The following is a 24623-nucleotide window of genomic DNA, read 5'->3' on the forward strand; positions in this document are numbered from 1 at the left end:
AATCAAACTTTCAGAAAGACTGAAAGGCATGATGGAAAGTCATGCCTTCTAGTCTCTTGCTAAGGCCAGTAAAAGTAACTTTTATCTCCAGAAGTCCTCATGCTCTCTCTCTCTTTATGTGACAGCAATATCGTTTAAAGGTGACCTTCAGCTACATAACCAAAGGAAATCAGTTAAATCAGGAAATGTAGTTAGCAGTTAGAAATAAGAGGTACAGGAAATGGCTTGGTGTAAAATCAGGTGTGAGACATGGGTTAAAATTATGCTACTGCTCCAAATTGCAAATATTTAATTCAGCTCTAATTAATGCATACAACGTTATATTCCTAAATAATTCCAATACAAGTCAACAGAAATGTTTACCTAAACTGAATTATGCTTGTAACAATTCCAGAATGAAAATCAGAAATAAAATTTTGAAAAACAGCAGAAATATTACATCTTTCCACCTAGCTATTCAATACAGAACACAATTCTTAGTAAAGATATATTAAAAAATAAATTAAATAAAATAAAAAAATTAAGCGTGGAAAAAATACAACAACAGAATAAGGAAATCTGGTATAGTTTAGGAGTGAATAAATTTATATGGAATACAAAACATTAAACTTGCAATATAGAGACAATTTTAACTTATGGATCTTAGGGTTGGGTTAAAAATAAAGCAGTTAATTATAGACCTAGAGATCACTGATATCACTGTTCTGAGTAAAGCTGGGATGTGGAGAGCTAGCCTATCTGCGTGGTTAGCGTATCTGCTCTCCAACCATTAGGCTATGGATTTGGATTATGCTGTGGACATAGACAATCATATCTGTCTTTCACTTGAAGATAGACATAATTGTTTGTCTTCATGTGGAAGATGAATTTCATCACACACTTACTGGATGCCTAAAGTGGCTTGAAACTGCTCAAAAGTTTGATCTCTAAAAGCAAGGTTTCCAGACTATATAAAAAATACATCAAAAAATACAAATCAAATAATCAACTTACCCCTTTTATTCTTGTATAGGAAGTAGGTGATGACTTTTAACTCTATGTAGCTTTTGGAGACTGAGTGGGCAGCTCAATCTCCAGCAATAGCCATTCAGAGATAGCTGGTCCATGACTGTCACTAACTATAGGTGACAAACGATGAAGAGACTGGCAAAAAAGTGCTGCAATCTCTATGTACCTAACCCTAACCAGATGTGTTACTGTGTGAAATAATGTGGGTTCTACAGTCAATTTTTTTGAGTTTAATAGAGAAAAAACATGCTTGTTTGTGCCAATCATATGTTTGTTCTCCAATTTTTCTTAGGACTCTCATATCTGTGGTTTCTAACCCTTGATCAAGTGCTTTATTTCTAACCCTTGATCAAGTGCTTTATTTCTAACCCAACTCTCAGATCCATAACTTAAAACTGGTTTGAACACTGACTATATAGTAAATGTGTTTTGGCTTCCATTCATTTTAGAAATTATGGACTTAACAACCGTGTTATTATTATTAGACACCTCCAGGGAGTCCATAGACTCATCGAGGGAGGGCACCTGCTCTACAGCTCTCTCTACCACGCAATCCACCAACTACAACTAACCGCAACTACACCAGCATCATCTACCGCTGACCACCATCATTAGTTTTTCCACAGACAATCACAAACATCCATGCCCATGGCGGGATTCGAACCCTCAGCCTTTTGGCTGGATATGTTAACCACTCGGCCAGCCATGCCGCTAAAATTATTATTATTACATGACGCCTCCAGGAAGTCCAAAGACTCATCGAGGGAGGGCACCTATTCTACAACTCTGTCTCCACCACTCAATTCACCAACTACAACAAACCGCATCATCTACACCAACGCCACCTACACCAAATTATGAGATTAAATTGCTAAGGCAAAGCGTTATAAATAACTATTTTAATTTCCCAACATTTTGACTTTCATATTAAGGTCATCATCTGGAGTATATACAAACATACAAGGACAAGCTGAGTTACATTTCATACAGTATGATTTGATCAACAGTTAGTATACTGTGCGAAATGACTCTAAGCTTGTCCTTGTATATTTGTATATACTCCAGATGATGACCTTAATATGAATGTCGAAACGTCAGGAAATTAAAATAGTTATTTATAACATGGTTGTAAAGTCCATAATTTCTAAAATGAATGCTGATCACTATGCAACACTAAAAGAAAGGTGTTTTGGCTTCCTCTCTTAATCTACATAAATATATACAAATAGCACCCCAACGTTCAGAATAAGTTTTGCTTATTCTGGTGTCTATTTCCATATTTAATTTGCTGTTCTCCATTGAGAAAGCAACTGAAGTTTTTTTTGTTCATGCTTATTTTCATAGTATTGGTCTTTTTATTGCTTACTTTCATATCAAATTTGTTATGGCTGTTATTCAGTTTTCAGTCATAGAATCCTGAAAACTTGACCCAGATGAGTTTAATAATACAAGGTTTAATTGCCACTTTCTTTCATGAAGTGATCCATATAGGTGATGAATAAGAGTGTAGAGTCATCCTTGGCATGCACCTGATTTTTCATCAAACCATCTTCATTGTATTTCCTTCAATTCTGAATGCTAAATTATAACTTAAATATAGATGATGTTCATCTGTATAATGTCCCATTTATTCCATATAAATGTAGCATTTTGAAAAGTTCTTCCCTGGGAACATATTTGTATACCTTTTCCATATCTACAAACTGAGGTATAGATCGTTGTTATACTCCCATTATTATTATATGGGCACCTCCATGGAGTCCAAAGACTCATCGCTGGAGACCTAATCTATCATAATTCTCACTGAACCCATTAAGAGACTCACAACTGACTCTGGCAACCCATTCCACAACTCTCAAAGCAAAAAATCAAGTCCTCACACTCCTACTAACTACACCTTTATTCAACTTCCAGGGATGACCCCTCGTTCTGGTTCCTCTAGGCAAGTGCTGAAACATTTCCCCTGCTGCATCTATCCTATAAAACCTTTTAAGCAATTTAAATGTCTTTATCATATCCCCTCTTTTTCTTTTATCAACCAACATCTGCAATCTACACACCCTCAATCTATCCTAGGATAAAAGGGAACATTCCACAGGCCACTCACCTCTGAATCCTCTCCACAGCTTCATCACCAAGAAACCCAGGGGGCCAGACGAGCACAGTAATCGATGTAGGTGTATCACGGCCTTAAAGAGGAATAACAACTTCCATATCTCTATTTGCTAATGTGTTCTTCAATATCAAGTAATCTTATGAGCTACCTTAGCAACTTTAACTCTATCTCTACCACCACCCCTAAATCTCTAGTTGCATCTGTTTCCTTGAGTACAGTGCCATCAATATAATATACAGCTTGTAATATATTTATCCCAAAATGCATAACTTTACATTTCTCCATGTTAAACTGACACCCATTATCTTTTGCCCATAGAGACAGCCTATTTAAATTGTTACGCAAGCTCTCCACATCACCTTGATTAATTATTACTCTACTTAATTTTGCATTACACAACTGAATATTTCCTATATCATTTATGTACAAAATAAACACAATGGCCCTGGCAATGAACCTTGTGGTACACCACTAACCACCTGAATGATATAATCACGTAATCACAAGAAAGATATTTATTTAACCAAATATTTCGGTATGGAAATAGCAGACCATCATCAGTGGTAATACAAGAACAGTTTAAAAATACAAGCTAGAATACTAACAATAGATTGTTAAAATTATAACACGCCGCGTGATGTTAAATCACTAAGTATGAAACGGAATATTTTGAAGTACAAACCTTGTGATTACGTGATTATATCATTCAGCCTTATGTCGCAAGTGTCTTTGAAACAACAGACTAACCACTTGTTTTTTGGCCTAGATTCTGCTCTTCCATATACCACTTTTTGATATCTGTCCAGCAACAACCCTCTTATCCACTTATCTATATGTTCACTGGATACCCACAGATGCTGTATGGTCACTCTGATGCTCAGTGATGTGCCACACCAGGCCTCGCCATGTAGTCCTGTTGTTTGCTTTTCTGGAGACTTCAACTCTCTGAAGATTAGTTGCTTCACACACACCATCCATCCACCTCATTGATGGTCTACCCCTTCCTCTTTTTCCAGGAACTTTACCTTCTATTACTGTTCTGAGAAATTCTCCTTCCATCCTTTCAATGTGTCCAAAATATTTTAACTTTCCTTTGTCAATATCCTTAAGGAGCCTTAAAGTTCTACTGATCTTTTCTAACATCCATTCATTTGTACACCTTCAGTATATGATATTCTCAACAGCCTTCTGCAGCACCATATCTCAAAAGCAGAGATCCTTTCCTTATATGACTTCTTTAGGTTCCAAGTCTCACATCCATAAGTCGCTGTTGGAAAAACAACTGCATCCAAAATCCTCAACTTTGTTCCCATGGAGATAGATCCCTCCTTCTAGATTTTAGACAAGTCTCTTGACTGTTGTTTTAGCCATTCCTAACCTTCTTCTGATGTCTTCTGAACAGCAATTCTTCACATTAATAATAATTAATCTCAGGTACTCAAACTTGCTGACTTCCTCAATTCTTTTTCCATTAAGGTAAACTTGTTTCTCAAGAGCTTCCATGTTTGTATTTCCTTTGAGAACCATGATCTTTGTCTTGCTAGGATTTAGTTGAAGTCCTCTGTTATTAGTGATCTTGTTAAATATGCCAAGAATTTGTCCTAGTTCTTCCATGACATTACAAAAGGAGTACTATATCATCAGCATACCTCAGATTACTGATCAATCTACCCCCTATCCTAATTCCTGTCTTGATCTTATTCAATGCTTCATGCATGATGTCCTCTGTATATATACTAAACAAGTGAAGAGAAAGTAAACATCCTTACCTTACTCCTTTTCCAACCTGAAGCCAATCAGTCAATCCAACACCTGTTCTTACTGTGGCTTCTTGCTCCCTATACAAGTTGGCTATCAACCAGATAGTGTGTTGAGGAAAACCCATTCTTTTCATTACTTTCCACAGTTTCACATGCTGAACACATTCAAAAGCTTTAGAGTAGTCTAAGAAACACATTACCAGAGGAAGTCTAAATTCTTTATATTTTTCTATGATTTGTCTAAGGCAAAGGATCTGATCTCTGGTGCCCTTGCCTTCCCTAAAACCTGCTTGTTCCTCAGGCATCTCTGCCTCAACTTTAGCCTCAATCCTATTTAGCATGATCTTCAATAAAATTTTAATTGCATGAGATACTAAACTAATAGTTCTATAGTTGTTGCATGCTTTCATATCTCCTTATCCACTTAACCAGTGTCATATCCATCCCCGTTTGTTCTAATTTGCATAACAGAGATCTATGTGGTATTTTGTCAAATGCCTTTGCAAAATCCAGCAAAATCATCATGTAGCCATTTCCTTTATCCTACTCAGCTGTTACTCTATTTATATAAAACAGTTAATAAATTACTAAGTCATCACTGACCCTTCACAAAAGCCATGTTAACACTCAATTAGTATCATATTTTTATCTACCCATTCTTGAATTCTCTTTTTGACCAATTTTTTTAGTACTTTTACCACCAAGCCTGAGATACTGATTGCTCTATAATTTGCTAATGCAGACTTAGAACCTCCCTTACGCAGAGCGTAGACTAAGAGCATAGTCAAAGGCATTGCCAGTTCCCCTGCACATTCTCCCAAAACTCCAGCTGATATCCCATCTAATCCCACAGCTGCATTTACATTGAGATTCTGCAATATCCTAAGAACCTCCAATTCATCTATCTTTGTTCCCACATTAGTGTCTGTCACATAGGTTAAAGGTAACCTCACTAGGATGATATACAATTGCAAAGTGTGGTCACTCAGTAATTGAACTGTTTTATTGCTTCTGTCTCCTTGTGACCATGATCACTCATTAAGGTTAATCTTCCATAGTCATTCTTTGTCTTACTTGCCACATAACGAAAGAATTCTTTGGCATTTCCTTCAGCCTGCTTGGCAGAATTCTTCTCATAATGTCATTTTGTCTTCCTTGCCATGCTGGTCACCTTACTTGCATGAGTTTGTACGGTTCATGAAATCTTTTGTATTCAGAGACTTGTACTGTTCATGAGTTTGCTGGTCACATTTCTCTTTATATACTTCTACGGCATTCTCTTCTTCTGCAGCTCATGCTTAATGATGTTATTCATCCATCTAACTCTAATCTGATTAACCCTCCTTACCCTAGGTATACAATTTAATACTGCTTCCACTAGACGACCCTTAACTATATCCTAAAATACTAAAATAATAAAACACTACTAAAATACTTACCCTGCAGTGTTTTATGCCATGGCAGATTTAAGTTTCTTCCTAAGCTCATCATAATCACCTGTCTTGTAGTTCCACATATACCCCTTCTTGACAGAATATTCCTCATGTTTTACAATCTCCCAAGTCAAGACCGCATGGTCCCTTTCACCATTGGGAGGCAATGTGGTCACCTTGGTTGTGGATAGACTTTCTGATCTAAAGAGGTTCAATACTCTGTCCCCTCCATCACATGCTGCCTTAAGTAATCATTTCTTAGTAGGTGTATAAATTCTATTTCCTTCCTAACTAAAAATTCACATGTATGTCACAGTAATCAACTTTTTAACAACATGTAAATATTTCATCTTAAATATCATAAGACATCATCAATACAGTTATAAACAACAGGAATTACATTAAAAAAAAAACAACACATTAGTGAGCGTGCTTACATTGGAATCACTATGTATACAGTAGAGCCTTTAAGGATTAAATACTATTGGGCTGTAATTAAATTAAAACTGATAAATTTATTTTATACAGTTGAGGATAACAATTTCCCAAACTTTTGGGAACTTGTTAGACAGTCGTTATAGTTTAGATTGGGCCTGTGCCATAAGGCATCAGCACTTTCTTAATACAAGTGCTCATGTTTATATATGGATTGACGTAGTAGCTTAGTGTGTTGCCAGTGGATCCTGTGGTCGGCATTTTGAACTCCATGTTGTGTGAGATCAGATTTGTGTGGTTTGATAAGATGAATGTGATCTTCCTGTTTGTCCATAGTAAGATAAGTTACAAGAATATGACACTTCACATACCAGGTGGCATCAGTGATGAGAGTTTGTCTTTTGGAAAAGGTAACAAACTGTGAATTTGATTTATAGGTAGCAAGAAGTTTGTATTTCTTCAAAATTTTTGACAAACGTTCAGAGACAGCTTTGATATATGGTATAGGAGTCCTGTGGGCTTCTTGTCTAGGTTGATGTTTTGAAGGTTAGCTAATAATTTTTTGAGTTGTTACTGGATTAAATCCATTTAGTGAGGCTGTATCTTTAATAATTTCCAATTCTTGTTTTAAAGATTCTTCAGAGGAAAAAAATTTGTGTGCTCTGAATACAAAAGATTTTATGATGCTGGGACGGATGGTGAGCCGATGATGTATTGTGGATATAATGACCTGAAAAAGTTTGTTTTCGATAGACTGAAGCGAAATAGAACCATCTTGATTACGTTGGATGTGTACATTGACGAAGGAAACACCTTGTGATGATTCCTTTTCTAGTGTGAATTTGATGCAAGGATGCAGATTGTTGATGTTATTCAGAAATGAGTAAAGTTCTTGTTCCGTGTGACTCAAAAGACTGCAAAGATGTCATCAACATATCATTGCCATATTGTTGGTTTTGGGTCAAGAGCGAAAATTCTTTCTTCTAAGTGTTCAAGAAAAAAGTTGGCTAAGTTAGGTGATAAGGGTGAGCCCACTGCTGTTCCTTCCTCTTGTTTATATATTTTATTTTTCCATGTGAAGTAACCTGATGTGATTGCAAATTTGAATTCTTTTTCTTCTTCTTTAGTATTCTGCAACTGAGCAGGTTCTTCTTTCAGTAGCAGAAACTTTCCTTCCACTCTCTTCTGTTCTGAGCCTTCTCTTTCAAGGTTGTGTACTTGTCTCCATTCAGCATGTCATCTAGCATTGTTTTCCTTACTCTTCCTCTGGGTCTTTTTCCATCTATTTTTCCTTCAATGGCATCTCTGATGATTCCATTCCCTCTCAGAATATGTCCGATCCAGTTTCCCTTGCTTCTTTTTATTCTCCTTAATAGAATTCTTTCCACAATATTGGCTGGAAAGTTTTGGGTTAACAATTTTATTGTCTCTTTGCAAGGGATATTAGTGAAGAGAGAGACAATGTTGAAGCTTATTAACATGTCGGTATCAGAAAGTTTAATGTCTCATATTTGTGTGAAATTCTGTGGAATTTTTTTAGCGATGAAGCTGTGTGGTCTATAAGGGGATGAAGAAGGTTAGATAGAAATTTTGATCTTTTATATGTGGGACTGCTTACAGAATCCACAATAGGTGTAGGTGGACTAAGCAGTAGTTTTTATGTAATTTAGGTGAACTGTATATTCTAGGAGGTCTTGCATGGATGTTTTAAGTCTTTTGACGATTTCCTGATTTATGGATGTTGTTTTATCCATTAATTTCTTGAGTTTTTTTGAACTGCCTTTTGATAGGATCATAATTAAGCTGGGAGTGTGTATTGTGATCTCAATGCAATTAATTCATTTTCCGATAGTATGAATTAGCATCTAAAACTACAGTAGTATTCCCCTTGTCAGCTTCTGTGATAACTATGTTGCTATTACATTTCAAGGAGTTCAGTGCTTTTAATTCTGAAGGTGAGATATTCAATTCTGATGGTTTTTGGCATCATAGATCACTTTGGCTATTTCAAACCATAGTCTATTGGCTTCACGACTAAACAGATGACCGGTGTTCCTTTCAATGTTATGTATGAAATCTAGATAAGGAATACATTTGGATGAAATGGCAAACTTAGGACATCATCCTAATATATTCAATTCATCTTCAGTTAGAGGATGGCCAGATAGGTTAACAACCCATTTCTCAGCAGGTAATTTGCTTGCATTTTTCTTAGATCATTCTAGTAATGTCAGGAATTTTTTTTATCGAGATTTATGTCGCTTACTTTTATTATTATTATTATTATTATTTTGACACCTCCAGGGAGTCCAAAGACTCATCGAGGGAGAGTGTGCCGACAGCATCGAACAATTGGTCCCCTTCCAACTACTAACCGCGCTCAAACTTACTTAACTGAGCCATTAGTAGCAGAGGCTCTACCAATCGACCAACCTTCCCCGGCTTAAAATTTACTTCAAATGCTATGATGCCCGCATTTTTTGACATATAAATAACCATGTGTAACAAGTCTTGATTTAATGTATTTGACAGATCAGCTTCCAATTCTGTTATTTTTATGATATTTAACACCAGTTATTTTTTTAAACTCATAACTGATTAAGCAACAAGGATGCATAGTTTTTTGATAAATTTTATGAGCACTTGGCAATTTGATAACATCCTTTAGTTTAGCAAAAGTGGGAATAAGTTTATCGTGTCTGCATTTCTTTAAAAGTGAGATTTTGGCACGCAGCTTACCCTGTTTCAATTGAAGCTTTCCTAGTGAGTTGCTCTTCTGTGCTGTCCGTTCCCCGTGTAGGTGTAAGACTTTCTTATACGAGAAACCTGTGGAGTATTCGTAACTATAAATTCACACGCATGCCACAGTAATAAATTTTTAATAATATGTAAATATTTCATCTTAAGCACCATAAGACATCATCAGTACAGTTATAAACAACAATAGGAAATACATTAAAAAAAAACGCATTAGTGTGCATGCTTACATTGGAAAATTCTACAGAATTTCACATAAAAAAATAAAAGATATTAAATTGTCAGATACAGACATGTTAATAAACTTTGTCATTGTCTCTCTCTTCATTAATATCCCTCACAAAGAGACAATAGAATTGTTAATCCAAAAATTTCCATCCAATACTGTGGAATTATTCGAATTTACAATCACATTAGGCTACTACACATGGAAAAATAAAATATATAAACAAGAAGAAGGAACAGCAATGGGCTCACCCCCTTATCACCTAATCTAGCCAACTTTTTTCTTGAACACTTAGAAGAAAGAATTTTCGCTCTTAACCCAAAACCAACAATATGGCTATAATTTTTTAGAGATCTAATTAGGGTTTTGCATATCTCTGGGAGTATAAAACCTTGATTTCTGTTAAGGTTAACAGTAGAATGAGCGACTGTGGCTGCGTCTTTGAAAATTCTTGAATGGTAGTTTTTCTTCTATGTAAGGGGAACAGCTTTGGTTCCACTCGATGACATGGTTAGTTGTAGAGAATGAAACCATAGGCCAGAAATGTCCTGTCTGTTGTTTTTTTAAGTAGCCAATATGCTCCTTTTGCCCTCTTTTACAGGATGCTACCTACATTTCAGCTCCTCTCACCATATCTCACATAAACTCAGCATTGTACACATGTTAAAGAAAAGAGCCATTAGCATTCAAGATGAGTTAACATTAATTTCCAACAATCTGTACTTGAACAGCTATCCACGAAGACTAGTCAATAAAATCGTTTTCTCTGAACCACCACAAAGAGAACAAGAAGATATTCAATATATAAAAACTATTGCAATTCCGTACGTAAGTGGCATCTCCAACAAACTCGCCAGCCTCCTCAAACCACACAAAATAAGAGTAACATTCCAACCAATAGAAACTATTCGTAAACTACTAAGATCTCCAAATTCGTAAACTACTAACTCCAAAAGATAACCATCCTTTCTATAAATATGCTGGTGTTTATAATATTCCATGCTCATGTGGCTCAAGTTACATCGGACAGACTTCAAGAAGCCAGCCTCGAAATCAGGCAAAAGGAGCATATTGGCTACATAAAAAACAACAGACAGGACATTTCTGGCCTATCGTCTCATTCTCTACAACTAACCATGTCATCGAGTGGAACAAAAGCTGTTCCCCTTACATAGAGGAAAACTACCATTCAAGAATTTTCAAAGCAGCAGCCACAGTCGCTCGTTCTACTGTTAACCTTAACAGAAATCAAGGTTTTATACTCCCAGAGATATGGAAAACCTTAATTAAATATGGCTATAATATTTTGATGACATCCTTGCAGTCTGGAGTCACACGGAACAAGAACTTGAATCATTTCTAAACAACAACAATCTGCATCCTCGCATCAAATTCACACTAGAAAATGAATCATTACAAGGTATTTCCTTCCTCGATGTACACATCTAACATAATCAAGATGGTTCCATTTCCACTTTGGTCTATCGAAAACCAACTTTTTCAGGTCATTACATCCACAATACATCATCGGCTCACCATCCACCTCAAAAATACAGCATTATAAAATCTTTTGTATCCAGAGCACACAAATTTTGTTCCTTTGAAGAATCTTTAAAACAAAGAATTGGAAACTATTAAAGATACAGCCTCACTAAATGGATTTAATCCAATAACAACTCAAAAAATTATAAGCTAATCTCCAAAATATCAACCTAGACAAGAAGCTCACAGGACTCCTATAGCATATATCAAAGCTGTCTCTTAACATTTGTCAAGAAATACAAACTCATTGCTACCTATAAACCAAATTCACAATTTGTTACCTTCTCCAAAAGACAAACTCTCATCACTGATGGCACCTGATATATGAAGTGCCATGTTCCAGTAACTTGTCTTACCATGGACAAACAGGAAGATCTATAAATAAACATCTCTGAACATCAAGATCACATCCATCTTATCAAACCACACAAATCTGATCTCACACAACATGAAGTTGAAAATGCCAACCACAGGATCTAATGGCAGCACACCAAGTTACTACATCGATCCACATATAAACATGAGCATTTGTATAAAGGAAGTGCTGAAGCCTTACAGCACAGGCCCAATCTTGACCATAACGACTGTGTCACAATCCTAAAAGTTTGGGAAATTGTTATCCTCAACTGTATAAAATAAATTTATCAGTTTTAATTTAATTTAATTTAATTACAGCCCAATGGTATTTAATCTGTAAACATGCTACTATATACATAGAAGGATTCCAATGTAAGCATGCACACTGACCTATTTTTTTTTAATGTAATTTGTATTGTTGTTTATAACTGTACTGATGATGTCTTATGATATTTAAGACAAAATATTTACATATTATGAAAAAGTTAATTACTGTGGTATACATGTGAATTTCCTTCCTGCCATGTGATCTTTCTTCCTTCCAGTCTATATCTCCATAACTGAAGTCCTGCATAATAACCGCTTGACCTGTACTCCTTGTACTAATTTGGTGATGCATGTCTCCCTGATCCTCTGTGGAACTCCCTGGCCTATAGCAACAACCAACTGTATATTTTGTCTTACTAGCCTTAATCTCACACCAGACTGCTTCAAATAAACAGCCACTCTCCCACCTGTCTTCTATTATTTTTAACTGCAATTCATCTGCTATCGACAGCAGTACTTCTCTCCCCATCCTATCCTTATCTTCCTGAAAATACTAAACCTTTCACATTCGATCCCTGTAATGACTACATCATCTGCTGCTTGCCAAATCTCACTAATGCCTAGAACATTTGGCGAGGGTTGTGCTAACCAATGCCAAAAACTTATTCCTTTTGTTCCTGATACTTCTGGCATTAGTATATAGAAACTGCAGCATCCCTAGGCCTCAATACTCCTTTACTTCCTAAAATGACTACACTATACAATAATTTTGTGTGAGATACCAGGATTCCTAGGAATCCCATTTTTTGAAAACAAAAAACCGGAACACAATATATTTTGTAGAATTAAGGGTTAAGAGAAATAAATTTTATTCGTTAACATTATGTATTTTAAAATAAAAAAATTAAGTGTTTATTTCAATTTGAATTTGATTTATTAATGTAGATAACATAAATGTTTATAGAATTCTAATAACAACACTTAAACACAGATGACAATACTTAAACAAGTAACACTTAACACAGCAGACTTATGCTTTTTTGTATTGATATGGTCAGTTATATCTGCCTTACCTCCGTGGCCAATGTTAAATTCTGCATGGCACACGCTACATTTCACTCTTGAGCTACCATCACAATCACTGCTTTTTGTTATGAAAATGAAAGAAAAAAGATCCTTCAATTTTTCATTGAAATTACACTTTCTTTTGGCCATTTTGTAACAAATGGTATAACGTTATTAATTTAAAAAATACAATATTCACAATTAATACGAGAATGCAAGAATACGAAATGAACAGGTCAAAACTAAGTTATATCACATACCCTGTAGCGATATAAAAACAATTTAGCCTGATGCATGAAGCTTAGTTCGCATAGCGTACAATATCCGACGGTCTGAAATGTTTCTCATTGGTTGAAAGAAAATGAACTATCGTGGCGCGTTAATATTCAAAAACATGTCAACCAATGAGAAACATTTTGGGCCGTCGGATATCATATGCCATGCGAACTAAACTTGAGACAAAAGATTGCTAAAAAAATTACAGCCAACCAGACAAACGAAATAGATGCCGTGGTTGCGATTAGTTAAACATACAGTTGAGCGACTCCCTCATTCTGACATTCTTTTCTCCGGCTGAATGAAATGAATGAAAACTAAATAGTTTTCCCAAAATTCTAACATTCTGGTAATTCACCGAACTGCAAAATAAATATGTCTCTGCTTTTTGTTTTGTAAACATACATTTTTAAAAGCACCCAAAAAATTACGACTTGTACTTATTCTTATTAGAAATATTAACAGTTTTATATTGTAAAAAATCCGGAACATTTAGCGTCCCGAACTAAACATATTGGGACGTATGGGATCCCTAAGGATTCCACACTTGGTCATTCTCACACTCACTCACCTCATGGGTGCCTTCACACAAACTCACTTGCTTCCATCCTAATTTTTAGCTTCAGTTGCTTAAGTTTTCCTGTATTTCTGCTTCAGCATGCTCAGGGAACAAACCTCCAGCCAGAACCATTTAGATGCAGTCCATCAGCATTGCATAAATTTTTCTTTCCATCAAACATAGACCGCTGATCAACAAATCCTACAATGGTGAGATATCCTTCTGCACAATCTATGTATAGACTCATTGGCTACCAACGTCCTCCTCTTCAGTTCGCATCTATCACAGAGTAGTAGGAGACTTACAATCTTCACCATTTTGTTCTTCATTTCTCAACTATCTGATTTCTGAACTAGTTGTTGTAAAGTGAAAAATCTTGACCACCAATATCTGGTCTAAACCTAGCTTTTTTATCTTCAAGTTTCTCTTCCATAATTTTTTTCAGCCTCTTATCAAGTGATGCATAAATCTTACCATGTAATGGAGAAATTTAACTAATTCTCACACTCAATTTTTTTCTCTCTCTCTTTTTTTTAAACAGATGGGAATTATGAGAGCTCGACCTGTAAACCCCTCTGGGAGTGTACACAATATTATGATAGTAATGATCTGACTTTTTCCTGACAAGATTTGATCCTGACACCCTGTATTTGGCCGGAATCCAGCTTGTTCTTCACCAAGTTTTCCTTCCACAATTCTTCTCATCCGTTTCTCAAGTATACTTGCATAAATCTTACTAGGAACACTCAGTAGGGAAATACCTCTGTAATTCTCACATTCAGTTTTATTTCGTTTTTATATATGGGTACTATGAGAGCTCGACTCCAATCATCAGGAATTCTTCCCTCTGTCCATGACTTCTGAACTATGCAGTGCAGCCACTGTAAGACTTTTATACCACCATACTTCAGCATTTCTGGTCGAGTATCATCTACTGCTGCCTTTCCACATTTCAAGCCTTTAATGGCTTTCTACTTAAAGTATTGATATGTACTCCTAACTGTATGTCTGTTGAGTATTTTTTGCCACTGTGCTATCACTGCTTGTTTCATTTAGCAATTTTTCGAAGTACTTACTCCATACTTCAAGGATATCTTTTTCTCCCATTTTCATGTCACCTTTATCATCTCTAACTCCTTTTACAACACTCTTTCCTCCATTTCTAGGCTTCTTCAACAACCTCCAGAATATTTTGCCACCTTCTTGATAGTTATTTTCTATATTGTTGCCAAAGTCCTCGCATGACTTTTGTTCAGCTAGTTTTATACAGGGTTTAGCTTTCTTACATTTGTCTCTGTATTCTCTAAGTGCACATTCTGACTTATTTGCAAGGAACTTTTGATATGCTTTCTTCTTTTCCTTCATTGCCTCTAACTTCCTGTGTCCACCATGCAGTTCTGATTTTTCTATCCTTGCAGACAACCTTACCACATGCCTCTCTGGCTGAATCAATCAGGGCTTTCTTCAAGACTTGTCACTGAATCTCCAAGGTTTGGTCCCTGTTCTCAAAGTTTTTCATATTTTCTTCAATAATCTTTGTATATTTTAGTTTACAGTTCACATCTGAGAGCTGCTCAACTTTTATTCACTTTAAAACTTTCTCCCATATTATTCTATTCAATATGAAATTCAATTTTATCCTGCTGAGTACTAAAAAGTGATCACTTCCAATTTCAAATCCTCTATACACAATGGTGTCCTGGACTAGGAAGAAAACATCACTATCAACAATAACATAGTCAATGAGACTTTTCTTATTCCTTGCCGCTTCTCTCCATGTTAATTTGTGCACATTTTTATGTTGGAACATGGTGTTAGTAATAACCAGTCCATGTCCTGAGCAGAAATCCAACAGGTATTTTCCATTATTATTGGCTTTGCTCTTTTCTCCAAATTTTCCCAAAATATTTTTGTATGTCTGACACTCATTTCCTACTCTGCTCTTTATATCCCTAACAAGGACCAACTTTTCCTTTTTCATTGTGTCAGCTGCTTTTTCTAAAGCATCAAAAAATTCCTCCACTTCTACCTAAGTAGAACTGTGGGACCATAGGCACTAATAAGTCTCATTGTCCAATTCCCCATTCTGATATTTGCCCACATCACTCTACTTGACACTGCCTGCCATTCAAGAAGATTAGCCTCATATTTTGTGTTGAATACTATGGCTACTCCTTCTTTTCCTTGATTGTCATTGCCTGAATATAACATTTTGTATTTATTGTTCAGAAAGATCTCACCAGTTTTGGTCTTTTTTGTTTCAGTCACCCCTATTATGTCGATCTGGTACTTATCTAATTCCTCCGCTAACTCAATTTCTTTGCCATTCAGGCAAACGATTCTTAACACTGGTGATGTTGAGTTAGGGTGTATTTTCAGATTTGTTCCAGTAGCTACCTTTTTGCTGTTCACCCTGGTTCCCTGGCGAAAACAGCAATGGCTAGGCAACGCCCCCAGCTGGAATGAAATTTTGTCATGCTGTATCATCATTTTGTATTTTGGTTTAAACCAATAAGAATACAATTTGATTGGCTAAATCGCAAATTGCCGACAAAAAACACACAAATAGGGCGTGTTTTCAGATTTGTTCTGATAGATAACTTTTCACTGTTCACCCTGATTCCCTGGCGAAAACAACAAGTGCCTTGCTTGTTTAACCAGGCGACGCAACCAGCATGAAATTTTGTCATGCTGTATCATCATTTTGTATTTTGGTTAAAACCAAAAAATAATACAATTTGGTCGGCTAAATCACAACTTGCCAGCTCACCCTCGTTCGTTCAGTATCCAGGTAGACACCCAACAGGGTGCACCACGAGAAGGTGAGGATTGAACATTAAGGCAAAAGTCCTGGTCGGTTCTCCGCATTCCTTTAAAGGCTATGTGGAAGTCTCCTCTCAGTTATACAGCTTTGACCCTTAAGCACCCATATTTCATTAGTTCATCATCATCAAATTCCTGCCATGTACCCTCAAGGGGTGTACAGGATATGATAATACTACATGAAAAATTTATATCATAACTAACTTCCTATTCTACAATTTTCCTCCAAATCAGTCTATTACTTGTCAAGACTCCAACATTATCGGATCTTATATTTCTATCGTCTAAGGCACATTGTACCGTATCAATCCACCTATAATCTTGATCTTACTCTGGGTCATTTTCCTGCCAACCTGGCAGAGAACACTTGTTTTGCTAATCTTTGTTCGCCCATTATGTTTAAGTGACCATATCACCTGAGATTAGCTCTGCTAACGCATTCCTGGATGCTGACAATGTCAAGTTCTTTCCTAATATCCTCGTTTTTAATATGACAGGGCCATTGATACCATCTGTGCACGCCTCTAATCTTTCTCAGGACTCTCATATCTGCGGTCTCTAGTCTTTGGTCAAGCATTTTACTTCTGACCCAGCTCTCAGATCCATAAATTAAAACTGGTTTGAACACTGTCTTGTATACAGCGAAAAGTCAGCTACTGGAACAAATCTGAAAACAAACCCCAACTCGACATCACCAGAGTTAAAGATCAGTACTATCAACGTAAGAAGCCTGAATGGAGCTAACTGAGGAATTAGATAAGTACCAGATTGACATAATAGGGATGGATGACTGAAACAAAAAAGACAAAAACTGCTGAGATCTTTCTGAGCAATAAATACAAAATGTTATATTCAGGAAATAACAATCAAGGAAAATAAGGAGTAGCCATAGTATTCAACACAAAATACGAGGCTCATCTTCTTGAATGGCAAGCAGTTTCGAGTAGAGTGATTTGGGCAAATATCAGAATGGGGAACTGGACAATGAGACTTATTTGTGCCTATGGTTCCACAGAAGGTTCTACTAAGGTAGAAGTGGAGGAATTTTTTGAGGCTCTAGAGAAAGCTACTGACACAATGAAAAAGGAAAAGTTGGTCCTTGTTGGGGTTCTAAAGAGAGAGTAGGAAACGATTTTGAGACATACAAAAATGTTTTGCAAAAATTTGGAGAAAAGAGCAAAGCTAATAATAATGGCAAATACCTGTTGGATTTCTGCTCAGGACATGGACTGGTTATTACTAACACCATGTCCCAACATAAAAATGTGCACAAATTCACATGGAGAGAAGATACAAGTAATAAGAAAAGTCTCATTGACTATGTTATTGTTGATAGTGATGTTTTCTCCCTGGTGCAGGACACCACAGTGTACAGAGGATTTGAAATTGGAAGTGATCACTATTTAGTCTTGAGTAGGATAAAACTGAATTTCATATTGAAAAGAATAACACGTAAGCAAGTTTTAAAGCGAATAAAAGTTGAGCAACTCTAAGATGTGAACTGTAGACTAAAATACACAAAGATTATTGAAGAAAAAATTAAAGAGTTTGAGAACAGGAATCAAACCTTAGAGATTCAGTGGCAAGTCTTGAAGAAAGCCCTGATTGATTCAGCTATAGAGGCATGTGGTGAAGTTGTCTGCATGGATAGAAAAATTAGAACTTCATGGTAGACACAGGAAGTTAAAGAGGCAGTGAAGGATAAGAACAAAGCATATCAAAAGTTCCTGGCAAATAAGTCAGCTTGTGCTGTTAGAGAATACAGAGACAAATGTAAGAAAGCTAAACAGTGTGTAAAACAAGCTAAACAAAAGTCAGGACATTGGCAAGAACACAGAAAATAAATATCAAGATGGTGGCAAGATATTCTGAAGGTTGTTGAAGAAACTCAGAAATGGAGGAAAAAGTGCTGTAAAAGGAATTAGAGATGATAGAGGTGACATGAAAAACAGGAGAAAAAGATATCCTTGACATATGGAGTAATTACTTTGAAAATTTGCTAAATGAAACAAGCAGTGATGACAGCACAGTGATAAAAAACACTGACTAGGCATGCAGTCAGGAATACATATCCATACTTGAAGTAGAAAAAGCCATCAAAGGCTTGAAATGTGGAAAGGCAGCAGGAGTAGATGATATTCGACCAGAAATGCTGAAGTATGGTGGTATAAAAGTCTTACAGTGGCTGCACTGCATAGTTCAGAATGTCTGGACAGAGGAACCAATTCCCTATGATTGGAGTAGAGCTCTCACAGTACCCACATATAAAAAGGAAAATAAAACTGAATGTGAGAATTACAGAGGTATATCCCTACTGAGTGTTCCTGGTAAGATATATGCAAGTATACTTGAGAAACGGTTGAGAAGAATTGTGGAAGGAAAGCTTGGTGAAGAACAAGCTGGATTCAGGTCAAATAGAGGCTGTCAGGATCAGATCTTCACTTTACGACAAATAGTGGAGAAATCATGGGAATATAACAAAGATCTGTATTTAAGTTTTGTAGATTTGGAAAAGGCATATGACAAGGTGCCAAGAGAGAAGCTATTCAATACGCTACAGTTATATGGTGTCAATGGGGCATTATATCAAGCAATACTTAGTCTTTATTTGAGTTGTAAGTCAGCAGTTAGAATTGAAGGAAGTACAGGTAGATGGTTTAATGTTAAATCTGGTTTCAGACAAGGATGTACATTATCCCCTCTGTTATTCATTATCTATATGGATCACATTATGAAGGAAAATGGTATTAAACATGATATCAAAATTGGAGATGTTAATGTCAGCTCTTTGCTTTATGCGGACGATGTTATGCTTCTAAATAAATCCACTACAAGTCTGCAAGATTCTCTGACTAAATTGAATAACTGTTGTTATAGATATGGTATGAAGGTCAGCAATAAAAAGACAAAGACAATGAAAATAGGCATAATCATTGAAAATGTAAACTGTGTTGTGAATGGAGAACCTGTGAAACAAGTAAAACATTTCAGCTACTTAGGCACGATTTTTAGTGAAGATGATAAATTAAATATGGAAATAGACAACAGAATCAACAAAGCTGGTATGGTAGGAAGTCAATTGAATAAATTCATATGGAATAAGAGAGAAATTAGTCGGAACACTAAATTAGCTGTATATAAGACCGTGTTCAAACCAGTTTTAACTTATGGATCTGAGAGCTGGGTCAGAAGTAAAACACTTGACCAAAGACTAGAAATGCAGATATGAGAGTCCTGAGAAAGATTAGACGCGTGAACAGATGGTATCAATGGCAATATGATATTAAAAATGAGGATATTAGGAAAGAACTTGACATTGTCAGCATCCAGGAATGCGTTAGCAGAGCTAATCTCAGGTGGTATGGTCACGTAAATAGAATGGGCGAGGAAAGATTTGCAAAACAAGTGTTCTCTGTCAAGTTGGAAGGAAAACGACCCAGAGATAGACCATGATATAGGTGGATTTATACGGTACAAAGTGCCTTAGACGATAGAAATATAAGATCTGATAATGTTGGAGTCTTGACAAGTAACAGACTGATTTGGAGGAAATTGTAGATAGGACGTTAATAATGATGTAAATTTCTCATGTAGTACTATCATATCCTGTACACTCCTTGAGGGTACATGGCAGGAATTTGATGATAATGATGATTTCCTTCAAGAAAGATACATATGTATATACTTTAAATAACAATTTAAAATAAAAAATATTCCATAAAAATTAAACAGAGTTTTATTCAATGATTTTCATATCTTTTGTTTGAAAATAATTTATTGTTTGTATCGGGTTTTCACACCTGGAACCATTCTTCTATTTTTTCATATGCACTGTATTCTTTTTTACACGGTTTTTATTTACACGTTTTTTTCTGGAACCAATCTACCGTGTAAATGGCGAATTGGGTGTAATCATAATTTATAATTATGAATATTTTTACAATTTGTTTATGTTAGTATATTATTAGTTTTGGTTTCGTAGCACGTATATCGGCACTTGCGATGTGCCCATTATTAATATTGTTATTATTCTTAAAATGAAATGTAAACTATTTGAAATTTTGATGTACTTACTAGATCCTGATAGTTGTGTTACTTTCAATCCTTTTTATTGTAATCTGAAATTATTAAGTGCTGTGTTTTGAAAAGACATTCTTGTTACACTAACTGAGACAACGTATCAGTCATTATATGCAACTTCTCACTTGTCATTTACTGAAAGTGTGCATGCTCACCGAGGAGATTGATGGGTGATTGACAGCTGACAGAGTGTTCAGTATCGGGGTAACAAGGAAATCAAAAAGAGAGCTAATGGAAGTTTAAGAATGCAGACTGGAGAAATTTTGTTTTTAGGAAATGTTTTAGTTTTACTTGACATTGAAAGGAATATTAATAGAAGATTCCAAAAAGGAATTGTAGAACTGTAAGTCTTTAAACTAGAGGAGTTGAGACTGTCAACAAGTATTTAGTAAATAAAAGAAGATATTGCATTCAATGTTCTAAAGAAATGTTCAAGGAAATGCTAGATGTAATTGTCTGTTTTAAGGACACCAGATTTCCATGGAAAAAAGCAATTGGTGAAATTTGAAACTGTAAAGTAGTTTAACACATGAAGAGCTCCACTTAGATCTGTTGTTTATAAAGTAGAAGAAGAAACTTTTTTCCTCTGGTACAAAAATGAGTAAATTGTGCATCTAATAGATGAACTGCAAGAGGTAAGAAATATTTATACTTCAATGAGACAGAAGGAATAATACTGTGTGCTATAATAAGGGAGAAACAAAAAGGATCCTATGGAAAAGAAGAAAATTTTTATATTTTCGGAAAAGGCCCTAACAAAAAATCTTAACTATGAACATTTTGTTATTGTGAAAACAAGGTGTTTAGTCTTGTAGACATGATTAAGTATATGTTAAACAATCCAATAATAGAATGAGTCAGAGAATGGGTGATTTTAATATTTTGGATAAGAAAATCTCTGAGGTGTAGATTTATTTTAGAATGCCTTGGATTCAGTATTTTGTAGTTATGTAATTTTATTTAAAGTGTATGTATGGTTTTAGTTTCATTAAATACATACATACATTTATACATTGATTTGTATTTTTTTTTTTATTTAGTCTTGAGTCAGTGCTTTCCAGATTCTAAAAGAAATATTTAAAAGTCATTGCACCAATCGGAATTGAATCCTTGTGCAAATACTAAACTTCTTCTGGTTCCCATCTGCCATACGGCCGCGGGAGGGTAGCTATATGCTACCATTCTAGGGAGAGATGATTATGAGCAAGGTGGTTTCCCGTTGCCTTCCTTGCCGTAAGTATTTATGACTGTAACCTGTGTGTTCACGGGGCCAGTTTGCCTGCTTGCAGGATGAAAAACCCCAGATAAACTGGCGGAAAAAACCCTACTGCCCACGCCCAAGACCGGCTAACTTGGCTATGGCTGAGGAAGATCCTTAAGCTCCTCACGTCGTGGACGGGAATCGAACCTAGGACACTCCTTCCCCAGGCATATGGTTGCGAAGCGCAAAGCCACTAGGCTAACCGCACGGACTAAACACTTGGAGTAAAAATCTTTATAGAAACAATCTCATAACAAATGGCACAGCCAACATACCAGCCACTGAATTAGCAACTTTATGCAGCGTAAGTGGGCTGTAAACATAACGCTGGTGGTGGTGGTGGGGGGAGTCTTGTTTAACTCCCATGCACTGGCTGGTATGAAATTTCACATCATGTTGGTCCATAATTTGTTTTGGTTCAGGCCAATAAGAATACAATTTATTTCAGCTAAATCTCAAATTGCTAGTCCATTCTCATTAATTCAGTATCCAGGTGTATAGCTACCTGTACCAGCCACTGAATTAGAAACCTTTATGGAAATACATGAAAATATGTGCAAAATACTTGGTCATGAAAGTCATCATGTGTTCTAGACAACTATGTAAGAATGTGGCTGGTCAGTGTTGATCACAATGGGGAAAAACGAAGAAACTTTTGGGATTTGATAAGGGGCTTGTTGTGGGTGCTCATTTGAATGGAGTCACGATTCTGAAAACAGCAGTGCTCACAGGTTGCTCAAAGGTGAGATATCCTGGGTGCTTAATCAGTGAAAAAATTGCTTGCCTAAGAGGTGTAACTGTGGTCCTGAGAGTGTCAGGAATGAGACTGCTGTCATCTGAGGAGGACTGGATAGACAAAAAGAACTTCCTGTGTGAAGCAATTGACTGAAACATTTAATGAAGGCTATTCCTGATCCCTATCTCACTAAACAATGCACAGGGAATCTAAGAGGATCAATATTGGCAGTCATATGCCTATATGGAAACCACCGATTTCTGCAAAGAACTAGAAAGTTCATCTACAGCGCTGTCAGGAACAACGTAACTGAATACTGGAAAAAGGCATGTGGGCCAATGAGTCATGGTGCTGTACTGACAGCAGGTAGAGAGTTTTGTGGGAGCCCCACGAAGCAACAAACCCAGGTTGCCTTGTAAACATAATGTTCTGGAGGTGGTGTCATGGTGCAGGGCATGTTCTGATGGTACAGAACAAGACCCCTGATATTGCTTGAACATCAGTTCTTCAAAATATGTGAACATTGTTGTCAATCAAATTCATCCTGCAATATTGACTTTTATCCAGCAGATGATTGTTTCATGTTTGACAATGCTCCTGTCCATTCATGCAAGATTTCAGCAGTGGTTCAGTGAACATGAAATTGACTTTTGCAATCTTCCTGGACCACCACAAAATGTATGGAATATGTTAGAAACACAAATCGGGAACAAGGATGTCTTTCATCAAATCCGAGCTAGTTGAAACACAGCCTGGTGATTACTGGTGTGTTGTAGATGTGTTCTAGTGTCCCAAACACTTACAACTCTGAATTCAGTCGAATCAGCTTGTAGCAATTTTTATAACTGACAATTTCATAGAAAACAGGTATACATTCAAATTTTTGATTTGCAAGTAAAGAGGTCACGTGGCAGAACTCAATGGGATAAAAGTTAAAACGCTGCACTAAGTGAATTGTGTTTGCAGGAAGCTCTTTTTGTGAAGGAATAAAGTTTCAAATTTGGATGTCTTATGTCTCAATGATATCATCTAGATCAGTGCTTCCCAAACTTATGGATGCCAAGGCCCCCTTTGGAAAAATTAAAATATTTCATGCCCTCCCCCACCAAAAAAAAATCGTAATACAGACATATATTATCATAATATTTATTGTATTTATATTCCAGATTTTGGTTTGTAATCTTTTTTTTTGTTTCTTATCAATACCTTTGAAACGAAATTTACATGAATTAATCGCCGAAACACGCAAGAAGTAAAATTTGTTAACCAACACCAACGTATGATTTTTTCCATTAAAATACAAAAAATAAATAATAAATAATAAAAATTAAATATGTTTCTTTTAAGATTAAAAAAAAATCTACTTAGTCTTAAAACATTTTAAATTTGTTTTCATTATTTCACGCCCCCCCCCCTCAACAAAACTTATGACCCCAAGGGGGGGCCACAGCTCACAGTTTGGGAAGTGCTGATCTAGATGACTTCAAGTGGGGGAAGAATTATCGGAAAGCTTCAAGAAGTCCGCAAAATTACTGATAATGCCAGACAGTTTATCAGGAATATCACATAGCATTGTATCCTGGCTCTGAGCAGCATTTCAAACCAATGGAATGTGTTCTAGACATTTAGAGGTCATCTTCACTCTACCACAGAGCATTCAGACAGATTTTTGGTTATAACAACAAAATGTAATCAATGCACCAAAGCAGGTCAGCTTGCAAGTTGGTTCCATTCAAGCACAGGTATCTCGACAAACTGTAGCAAGATTTCTGCGACAAATAGGCCTACGTGCCAGTAGTCTGTGTCCCTTTATCCACATCTCTTTGTAGAGGACGTTTTCAGTTGTGTTGTAACCATAAAAATTAGATACGACACCAATGGGCTAATGCATTCTTTATAGATGAGTCATTTTAGTTTTTCCC

General features: G+C 36.1%; 1 protein-coding gene across 3 annotated transcripts in view; it reads right to left on the reverse strand.

Annotated features, from left to right (window-relative positions):
- The window catches only part of LOC150107872 (serine/threonine-protein kinase LMTK1-like), a 304207-nt gene that overhangs the window by 185526 nt on the left and 94058 nt on the right, over positions 1-24623 (reverse strand). The gene's annotated exons all lie outside the window — the stretch shown is intronic.

Source organism: Typopeltis vanoorti, chromosome 3, assembly GCF_054136105.1.
Source record: "Typopeltis vanoorti isolate ZY-2024b chromosome 3, IOZ_Tvanoo_1.0, whole genome shotgun sequence".
Taxonomy (NCBI): domain Eukaryota; kingdom Metazoa; phylum Arthropoda; class Arachnida; order Uropygi; family Thelyphonidae; genus Typopeltis; species Typopeltis vanoorti.